This window comes from Physeter macrocephalus, chromosome 16, assembly GCF_002837175.3.
Source record: "Physeter macrocephalus isolate SW-GA chromosome 16, ASM283717v5, whole genome shotgun sequence".
Classification (NCBI taxonomy): domain Eukaryota; kingdom Metazoa; phylum Chordata; class Mammalia; order Artiodactyla; family Physeteridae; genus Physeter; species Physeter macrocephalus.
In genome coordinates, this window is record NC_041229.1 from 23,715,322 (window position 1) to 23,724,772 (window position 9,451).

Below are 9,451 nucleotides of genomic sequence, written 5' to 3' on the forward strand. Positions count from 1 at the left end.
AAACAATCTAACCTTACACCTAAAGGAACTAGAGAAAGAAGAACAAACTAAACCCAAAGTTAATAGAAGGAAAGAAATCATAAAGATCAGAGCAGAAATTTAAAAAATAAAAACAAAGAAAAGAATAGCAAAGATCAATAAAACTAAAAGCTGGTTATTTCAAAGATAAACAAAATTGATAAACCATTAGCCAGACTCAGCAAGAAAAAGAGGGAGAAGACTCAAATCAATAAAATTCGAAATGAAAAAGGAGAAGTTACAACAGACACTGCAGGAATACAAAGCATCCTAAGATACTACAAGCAACTCTTTGCCAATAAAATGGACAACCTGGAAGAAATGGACAAATTCTTAGAAAGGTATAACCTTCCAAGACTGAACCAGGAAGAAATAGAAAATATGAACAGACCAATCACAAGTAATGAAATTGAAACTAAGAACAACTTTGTATATATGTATTTTCATAACATTCGATGAGTAGTTCCAGAGAAAATTCCTATAACTGGAATTGCTGGCTCAAAGGGCAAGTATATATAAAATGTTCTTAGGTATTGCCAGATTCTTCTCCTGAAATGCTGTACTTGTTTTCTTTCCCATTAACAGCACATGAAAGTTGTTTTCCCACAGCATCACCAGCAGAATGTGTTTTCATAGCTTTAAATTTTCACCAATCTGACATGTAATAAATGGTATTTCAGCATTTTTTTAATTTGCATTTCTCTAATGATGAGTGAACTTGAAAAATTTTTGTATATTTAAGAGTAGTTTTACATCTTTTTGTCTGAATTGTATATTTACTTTTCTTCCCTATTTTCTATCTGCTTTGATAATTGCTTTTCCTTGGTAGTAGCATTTTATAAAGTGTCACAGTCCTCATATTCAGGATTTTGTTCTAATTCAGGGTGACTTTTCAGAAAAATTTGGTCAAAATACTTAAGGCTTCAGAAAATTGTACTCTAGGTCCATTATTTTATATTACAGTTAAAATATTTAGAATTGTTAAGTCTTACCTATAAGAATTATTCCTCACTGCTTTAGTCATTATGGTAGCTATTTCCTGGGCAGTTTTCAAATCTATAACGTTTCCGTTTTAAGCTTCTGTTTCTGCAGAATTTTACAAAATGACTAAAACTGGTCTCTCTGGAAACCCACTTAGCATTTAGTTGTAAACTCTACCAGAAATTCTAAATAGTGTTTGTGGGGGGAGTAAATAGGATAATAACCTTATATGCAAAGAGTAGTTTGTGAAGAAAGAGAGATGACAGATGAGAAACTTTGGAGGATCTAGCAAAATGCTAGTTGAATCTAACAAAATTAATTGCTTCCAATATCAATGTGTTCTTCCCTTCATGACAAAATAGATCCAAACCTTTCAAAGTTAAGTGAAACTGTTTATATTTCCAAACTGTATTATATATCATGCCACATGTGCTGTGTATTTTTCCAGCCCATATGTAACAGCAGTGTCTTTTCTTTTTCTTGAAAATTATTGTTTAATAAAATTTCAAGAGAGTGATCCAATGTCCTGGAATATTTACATTTGGTGAATAAGTATGTGCTGAGTCTCTTCAACTCTTCCTTTTTGATTGTTTAGTGAAGCAAAAGTATGTGCAGTAAAATTCACAGATATTATATTCAACAAGTCTTGAGAAATGTATGCACCTATGTTACCAACACCCCACTAAAGCATTTCTTTACACTTCTTTACACCCCACATTTCCTGTGCCTTTTTCAGTTAATCCTCTTATCCACTATTCTGATTTATATCACCATGGATTAATTTTTCCTATTCTTTACTTGTTAGACTTATTCATATCTCTTGTAATTTTATAAACTCTTATTCAATTTAAGAAATGCTTATTGAGCCTTTTCATGAACAACAGTACCAATACCACATTTGTTCTTATCTTATGTCTGTGCTATGCTTTTCATCCTTCTAGCTTCCTTGTTCCTACTTCATCACATCATGTTTTGGATGGAGAAGTACAATAACTAAAATAGCACACCTTGTTGTAATTGGAGATGAATTTGTATGATAGGAGGAGGATGCTATAAACTTTTTTGAATACAAAGCCATTGTGGTGCTGCCCATCATGTGTTGGCCTTATTTAGACTGTAGAAATACATTTGACCAGTGTCCACAGTGATCCTGAGATCTATATAATTGAGTGGTAGAATTCCAAACATGAAAGAGATATATTTTTAAATATATAAAAGATGGGAAACCTAAATGCCCATTGACAGACGAATGGATAAAAAAAGTGTGGTACATATATACAATGGAATATTACTCAGCCGTAAAAAGGAATGAAATTGGGTCATTTGTAGAGACGTGGATGGATCTAGAGACTGTCATACAGAGTGAAGTAAGTCAGAAAGAGAAAAACAAATATCGTATATTAACGCATAAATGTGGAACCTAGAAAAATGGTACAGATGAACCGGTTTGCAGGGCAGAAAGTGAGACACAGATGTAGAGAAGAAACGTAGACACCAAGACACCAAGGGGGGAAAGTGGCGGGGTGGTGGTGGTGGTGGTGTGATGAATTGGGAGATTGGGATTGACATGAATACACTGATGTGCATAAAATGGATGACTAATAAAAAAATATATATCCCCTTCTCATACTAATTCAATAATTATACTAATTATACTAATAATCTCTTATACTAATTCAATTTTTTTCCTTATCTCTTGTCTTTACATCGCTTATAAATCTTTGCCTTCTACCTGGAAAGCAAGAATATTAATTTCGTTAATATAATAGTACATACTCTATAAGAAAAAGAAGAGAGAAAAAAGAAGATGAGGAGAATAAGGAAGGATATGGCGAACAGTGGGAAGGAAGGAAAGAAAGATTTTTATAAAACCACCCAGAAGTTCCTCTGAGTTCTGTTTCCTAGTAAATTGTCCTAGATTGAAGCAGGTGCATATAAATAAATAAATAGAAAAACTGATGGTTTTAAGTCTTAATGATCCTTTGTGACTACTTTAAACATACTTTTTCTTTTAAAAAAGTGAAATATTTTTACATGTATTAGAGCAATAGAAAAAGGTCTGAGCCTATTATTAAGGAATTACTGAATTTTTCTGGATCAGGTTAAAGGTAAAATAATATTAATACATGCTCAAATAGTAACCATTATAATCTTTTTTTCTTTTTTAAAGTAATTCAGACTGGCACTCCACTAAAAATATGTAGGGCTTATTTTTAAAGTAATATATAAACAAAAAGTACAAATATACATAATGTTTCCATGACTATATTTTTACAGTTTACTGTTCATAGCTACTGTGAATTAATGCATCAAGTAACTACATGAAAGGGAACTAAAGCTCGCATCTGCTTATTCTGATTTGTGATAATAATTTTAAAGAACTCTGGAAACTCAGTGAGTCAATGAATTAGCCTATAGGGAATTTCTTCTGTACAATTCTGTATTATGTAGGGAACATTTTCTTCAGCTGTTTTTTTTCCCCTAGACGTTAATCTTCCTTACAAACTAATTGTATTACTTGCATGAGCATAGAAGGAAAATAGCAGAACCAGGCAGTTTCTGAGCAAGATTATTTGACATTGCAATAAGTGACAAACTAAAACAGGGCCAAGTGTGAGACATCTGGAATTCAAGCAAATCAAACTTGCTTTAGATCTGCATATTTGTATAATTTAAAGTTATCTAGGAATTCATTTAAGAGGTCATCTGTTTTCACTTAAAAATTGGTTTAGGCTTTACCAGCTAAAGAGCTTAAATTTAGAAGTAGCATTGGACTGCAGTCACGTGTCACTTATTCTTTTATCCTGCGCAGGATTTCTCAAAAAGCTAGAAGGGTCAGTTCTTTTATTTACAAACGAATAAATTAATTCAGTAGAAAGGATTTCACCACACTTCTCCAACATCTTTAAAGTCCTTGGTTGAAGCAACCGGGCGTTAAAAAATATTGAGCCCAGCTTCGTAGAAGGTCCCTTCGGTTTCCCTCCCGTCCCAAACCCTTTGCCTCAAAGCCACTGACAGCCGCTGTGAGAGGTTCTAAGAGGTCCAACCACGTTCACATTCCCCGATTTTGGATCTCCGGGACTCGGAAAGGTCGGCGGCGGACCAAACTCGGAGCCGAGGGGCGGGGCCAAGAGGCGGGACGAACGGGGCCAAGCCCCGCCTAACAAAGCGGAACTAGATTTACGTCATTTCTGTCTGCGGCGTTACCTGGGGCACAAGTGGAGCTCGGGCTGGCGGCGATTGGCAGGTGAAGGGAATGGTGTCCCCTCCCCCTCAGCCGGTACTGCTCCCACTCGGCTTGCGCCTGGGGCTGCTGGGTTTGAGCCTCCTCTGGTTCAGTATGTTGACGGCCCCAGGTCCTTGAGGTCCCAGCCCTATCCAGCCCTCTTAATTAAGTTTCGTTTCTCTGAAGCCCCCATTGGGCATCTAGCCTCTCGTTTAAAATCTTGGCCAGGATTAACCCCTTCCCCCGTGTTTCCTCTCCTCGCCCTCGGTGAACTCGCGTTCCTCTGGTTGAAAAGAGCTCCCGGCCCATCCTTCGCGCTCTCAGTGCCCCACTCACCGCGCAGGTACTGTCTAGTCCTTCAGGCCGAGCGGGAAATACTTAATCTACCTCACGTGTTTTTCTGCACGTTTTTTCTGTTCGATTCATGAAATGGTTTTCCGTCTTTTCATTTCATCATTTAGAGATGGAAAGGGCAAAATCGTTTTTAAGGAAGAGGCTAAGCAGTTTTTTTTTTTAACCTCTTCCGCTCTTGGTATAAATGACCACAGAAGAAAAGGAAAAGCGAAATTACAAAATTGATAAAGATCGCGAAACACATTTGTTTATTCAATAAAACAGTAGGGGAAACAAAATGGGAAGCATAGGTTCTAATCCCAGCAAATTAATTTTAATTCTATTTTCAAACTTTTAAATAAGTAAATGGAACTTAGATTTCAAAGACTTGTAATCTTTTTCTCATGAAGCCTGAATAGATCAGCGGAGCCATGATCTATTATAATAAAAGTTTTTGAATTGGGATAGATAAAAATCTTATCTCTGAATCTGCAAGTGGAACCCGGATGTAAAATCCTCATGACCTGAACAGTGGCTTGATAGTACTTTTTAGTATCTTCGAATTTCTGAAGTGTTTTCACATTAATTTATTTGGAGCCTCATAATAACCATATGACATCAGTATTGTTTTTTATTTAAGGCCAGCAACTGTCCCCACCCCCTTTTCTTCTCCGGACCTTGTCCTTTTAAACTACTCGAGACCTTGTCCTTTTAAACTACTCGAAAGACTTTACCCTTCATAGCTAACAACATCTTAATGTGCCTTATGTCTCCCATATTTTAAAAAATTTCTTGAATCCAATCCCACCTTCCAGCGAATACCCCTTATCTCTGCTCCCTGACAGCACTCCAAAGAACGTTTACATATTCACTGTCTCAGCGTTCACACTTCCTCAACATAGGCTTTCTTCCTTGCTGCTCCAATAAGCAACTTTAGTTGGCCAGATCTAATTCTTTATCCTCCATTTACATGACTCTCCACAATTGAGCACTTCTCTTTCTTGAAATGTGTAGAACTTTATCATTCCTCAGTAATGTGACTCATTTCTGAGTCAGGTAATAATTTTGAATACTGAAAAATATTTCTTCACTATTTTGTGCTATTCATAGTGTAATGGTGACATGCGGAATTAGTGTGCATTAACATTTTCAAATGCTACTATCTTAAATCTCGACAACCAACAAAACAATAAATCAAGCCCTGATTTGTAACGTTTGTCAATTTCTATAATATAAATACTCCCACACTGGCCAATTTCAAGCTACCAACATGCCTCAGGAACTGGAAAGATATGTGCAGTAGTGCACCATGATATAGTTTACACCATACAGATACCAGTAGATAATATGCAGAGACCAGTAGTTCTCAACCTTGGGTGACTTTGCTCCCCAGGGGACATTTGGCAATGTCTGGAGATATTTTCGATTGTCATAACTGTGCTACTACATCTGGTGAGTAGAAGGCAGGGATTCTGCTAAACATCCTATTGTGCACAGAACAACCCTCACAACAAAGAACCCAGCCCAGAACATCAATGGGTCACTGTTGAGGAACCCTGCAATAAAAATAAATAACTGCAAGAAAATAAATAGTAGTAAAAAATAGTGTAAGAGAGGAAAAATTTTTTTCTGTACTCTCAGGTTTGGTGCTTGGAGCCTGCAAATTAAACTGACAAAATACAGATTAACAGGAGAAAAGACATACAAATTTTATTTGATGTTAATATTTTAATTGTACATATATACAGGAAAGGAAGTGAAAACCCAAAGGGGTGCTTAGCCCTTGGAGCTTGTATATTATTTTAACAAATGGTGATAAATTTGTGAAGGGACAAGACAATGGGAAAGAGATTTGGGTTTCTAGAGGTGGTAAATTGTGGGAAGGTAAATATTTGGGGAAAGCTCATGGAGGGTAAGGGTTATTTAAGTAAGGCTGGTTTGTGCAGACCCATCTCAGTGCCGGTGATAATGGTTATTTTGTCTCCAGTGATAATGGTTATTTTTCTCCTCCTGGTATGGGAGAGAAGAGGGGGAACACCTTCACACAGGGAAATGTATGTCCTGCTTTTAGGCAGATAAAGGGAGGATAGAGAGCTTTTCCTACATATGCTATTTCTCAATTTTCTTAAACTCAAAATAATCCTTCTGCCGAAGTAGCATATTTTGGGGTGGTATATTCTGATCCCCTTCAATAGTAAAATAATTAGTAAGTGATGGGTTTGAGTGTGTATTACCTTTATTTTATTTAATTGTAAGTTTAAATAATTTAATTTTAAGATAATGACTGTGTTTAAAAACTAACTCACAAAATTCTCAAAAATTTAAAATTTGGCTCTACTGAACCAAGTCAGCTCTAGTACATTGCCAAACCATGCCAGTCAATTTCCCATATAATTATAGTCGCTCCTGCCTATTTCTTTTACCTTACCTCCCACTCTTCTGTCTCTTCTCTGCGCTCCAATGGCACAGTTTTCTTCCTTTCTACCACTTCAACACACCAAGCTTCTTATCTCAAGGCATTTTTACCTTTTGTTCGCTGTGCCTGGAACCCTCTTCTACCATTTTCCCATGGTTCCCTCTTTGCATCATGAAAAGTAGTGTCTCCTAATTAGAGAGGCCTTCCTTGGCTGTTTGTACTAAAATACCACTTGGTCATTCTTTATCCCTACTCTTTTATCTTCATTGCACATGCACTTCTTTTGGTATCTACAGCCATATTTTAAATAACGTTATTCTACTTATTCTTGATTTCTTTTTTTTCTTATTTTTTAAATTAATTTTTATTGGACTATAGTTGATTTACAATGTTGTGTTAGTTTCTGCTAATAAATCAAAGTGAATCAGTTATACATATACATATATCCACTCTTAGATTCTTTTCCCATATACATCATTACAGAGTACTGAGTAGAGGTCCCTGTGCTATACAATAGGTTCTTGCTAGTTATCTATTTTATATATAGTAGTGTGTATATGTCAGTCTTGATTTCTTTTAGATTTGGCTGTTTTCTGGTAGCCTCTTAAAATATAAAATGAGAATTTAGCTCTCTTACACCAACCATATGTACATACACACACTGATTCTCTACCCTCATCTTCCTAATTAAAAAAAAAAATCATGTCATAACACTAAGTAGGTTCCAAAAATTTAATTGCATTCAATATAAAAATGAGCTATTACAAAGCACAGTTGACCCTGAACAATGTGGGATTAGGGATGCTGACCACCCCCTGCAGTTGAAAATTCGAATACAACTTTTGACTCTCCCAAAACTTAACTGCAGTAGCCTTACTGATAACATAAACAGATGATTAACACATATTTTGTATGTTATATGAATTATATACTGTATTCTTATAATAAAGTAAGCTAGAGAAAAGAATGTTATTAAGAAAATCATAAGGAAGAGAAAATACATTTACAGTACTGTACTTTATTTGTTGGTGCCATGAGTTTACGTCATCTGTTTACATGATGAATTGTCCTGTCATACCCTCAACATTATTGTCTTATATGGTACAAAGCCCCATAGACATTTTACATATTACTAACACTAGACATCAAAAATAAAGATAATGTGAAAAAAATCCTATTAATCTATGGGTATAATGATTCATGCATTGATAATGAAGGGGCAGAAATATGATTGCTTTATGGTAGCCTAGTGTAATTGATACGATTGCTTCACAGTAGCCTGGCCTATATACTAATGAATGAATTATAAAATTTTTATGTTGTACAGTGTTAATCATATTCATAGTACAGTACTGGAAACATTGTTAACATTTTAAAACCACTTACCTGTGATGATAGACATATTCAGTTTCTCCAGTTACAGGGAGAATGAGGCACACTGTAATGGTTACTAGATTTTCACATGAAGACACTCACACACATACATAACAGGTAAGTTTATTAATTATACAGCATGATGATTATTTACTATTCATTAAGTGGAAATGTATCATCATAAAGATCTTCATCCTCATCATCTTCACGTTGAGTAGGCTGAGTAAGAGGAGGGATTGGTCTTTGCTGTCCCAGGGTGGCAGAGGCAGAAGAAATATAGGAGGTGAAAAGGGAGGTAGGAGAGGCCAGCATACTCAGTGTAACTTTACAGAAATAGGTCATAATTTCTATATGACTTTTTGCTTTTTCATTTCTCTAAAAATGTTTCTACATGGTTCCAATCCTTCTTCCACTGTTTACTTTAGTTTCAGTGCCCATAGTATAGAAGAGTCCATGTTGTAAAAGAAGTCAAAAGCAGTCTTGAATAATAAGAACTCTTCTGCCAGATCGTCTACATGTCAATTTGTTTTCTGGCACTGCTTCTTTTACATTTTCTTCCTTATCACCTGGAACTGGTTCAGAAGCACTTATCTCCATCAAGTCGCCTTCTAATTCCTCTGATATGGTGTCCATTAGCCCTTAAATGTCGCCAAGATCCATATCGTGCAACCCTTCACCCCCTACCTTTTTTGCCATATCCACAATCCCTTTCATGATTTTCTTGATTGGCTCTGTAATAAATCCTGTGAGGTCATTCACAACATCTGGACACAGTTTTCTCCAGCAGGAATTTATTGTTTCAGGCTTGATGGCTTTCGTTGCTTTTTGTATAGCAACGATAGCATATTTTATGGTGTAATCCTTCTAGACTTCCACGATGGTCTCTCTATTGAGGTTCTCTGATAGAGGTTGACAGTCCTTTCCATAGAGTACCATGTGTAATGAGCCTTCAAGGTCCTTACTGACACCCTGATCTGGAGGCTGAATTAGAGACATTGTATTTTCGGGTCAAGTAGACCACTCTGATACATTCAGTGATGAACTCATGGAGTTCTGAGTGACCAGGGGCATTGTCCAATATCAAAAGAACTTTAAAAGGCAGT